General features: G+C 43.4%; 1 long non-coding RNA gene across 1 annotated transcript; it reads right to left on the minus strand.

Annotated features, from left to right (window-relative positions):
• Positions 1–919: 919 nt before the first annotated feature.
• LOC106532677 (uncharacterized) lies at positions 920–1102 on the minus strand. The gene is made up of 2 exons (XR_001312116.1): positions 1015–1102; positions 920–976 (listed from the first exon to the last, which is right to left on the minus strand). It is a non-coding gene; the product is annotated as an uncharacterized LOC106532677 (long non-coding RNA).
• Between the last annotated feature and the right edge of the window lie 770 nt (positions 1103–1872).

A 1872-nucleotide genomic window follows, 5' to 3' on the forward strand; every position in this document is an offset into this window, starting at 1 on the left:
GTGTGTGTGTGTGTGTGTGTGTGTCTTGTCTTATAGGTGGTGAACAGGTGGAACTCTTTGAATGGCCCGTTGGAGCCAGCAGTCAGGACCAGTGAGGACCAGCACCTACAGATGACACCATCCTGCTGCACAGAGGTGGAGGTTTGAAATAGTTGTTGGAGATTTGTGAATCTGCACCATCGTAAGTCACTTTTTGTAATAGTATAAACAAGAGAGATTTTTATTGTGTGCTTTGACTTTGAAAAAAGGGCGGCACACTTGTGGTAGCCATGTTGAACCTGATTGATACGTAGTTTTATCTTTTGCTTTTCCTCCCCTGTATGGAGAAAAGAGAGTTCTTTGAATAAATGAAGACGAGTTCCCATGCTCCAAAGTTATTTGACTCTGTGGTTCTCACTGGGCATGTTTTCAGCCCTCATAGCTCACACGTTACAGTGAGTACTAATTGAAGGAGATAAAAAATGGTACTTTTTGTTCGAGCTTCACTTTTCTGTTTCTCTGTCAGGAGTTAAGTAAGGGTTTTATCTTTTCTTTTATTTTTTGTAGGTAAATATTTGGTTAAGTAGATAGTTTTGTTTGACAATACTTTAAATTAAATAAAACTAGCAACACATTATGTTCCTGAAATTTGGTATGCTTGTCTTTAAAATGTTGCTAAGTTTATAAAGACCTCAGCATTTTTAGTCTTCGTGGGGACGACACCTGTGGATGTTCCTGGATGTTCTGACACGGAGCAAGTTGCAGCCTGGAGCAGTGGTGAGTGTCAGCGACGGTCCGGTTCTGTGACAGCAGGACCGCACGGAGCATTCACTGTCCGGTTCTGTAACTTCTGTTCGGACCAGTCCGTACCAGGACTCGCTTGAAAATTTTTCAGGAGCAGTTTGAAGAGCTGATCACGGACATCCACGTCTTTTTTTTCCATCACTGCCTCGAGGTAAGTTTCTGTCATCCCACTGCCTGCTGCAGGGGTCCGGACCTGCTGCAGGGGTCCGGACCTGCTGCAGGGGTCCGGACATCCTGATGTGTAAAACCCCTCAGCAGCGGAGCCACTTGTTCTGGTCTATGTGCACTTAAAGGGACATACGGCGGAGCAAGTCGCTGAGCTTCATCACACATGTCGGGACAATATGTGTGTGCGAGGGTGTGTGTGTATTTTTGGCCCGATCTAAACTACGTGACACAACAACCACAGTTTAAAAACTCTTGAAGCACAAAGAGGATGTGTAAGTTAATTCAGTTTGTTTTATGACTGATAGACTCCATGTTTTCACTGTGGCTGAGGAGAAGCCAGCTTCTACCACAGCTACCATCAACAATGCTATGGCTAAGTCCTGAATCTCTGCAGGGCGTGGCTCTACAGAGAGCTTTTTATACTGAGCACAGTACTGTGACACGTCACACGGTACAGCACGTCACAAGGTACTTCAAATATAATAGTCAAAATTTAAACCCATAGGGGGCAGCACCAAGACGTTTTTTGAACAAATATTGAAGATTTAAACTATTTTAGACGAAAATGTTAAATTTAGGTCAAAAATAGCAAGGTATTACCCTTAAAACACATTTTAGACAGTTTGTTAAAAAAGTTGATTTTGGGGTAAGTTACACTTTAAACTGTATGCATTTTCTGTGGTGGCATACAATAAGTCCAGTGTTCTGTTGTTTCTAGTGGGACAACTCACATTCTGAGTAAAGGTGGGCAGGATGGAGTCCAGTGGAGTACAGTGGCTGTTTCCTAACTGGGCTTTTCTGAAAGCAGACAGGAAACACAGACAGGATTCCAGCCAACAACCAGCTGAAAATGAAGATCCTAAACCCAGACCCAAACCAGTCGTCATTCCATATGTGGCGGGAGTTTCAGAGAAACTGAGA

This window comes from Austrofundulus limnaeus, unplaced genomic scaffold (assembly GCF_001266775.1).
Source record: "Austrofundulus limnaeus strain Quisiro unplaced genomic scaffold, Austrofundulus_limnaeus-1.0 Scaffold809, whole genome shotgun sequence".
Lineage (NCBI taxonomy): Eukaryota > Metazoa > Chordata > Actinopteri > Cyprinodontiformes > Rivulidae > Austrofundulus > Austrofundulus limnaeus.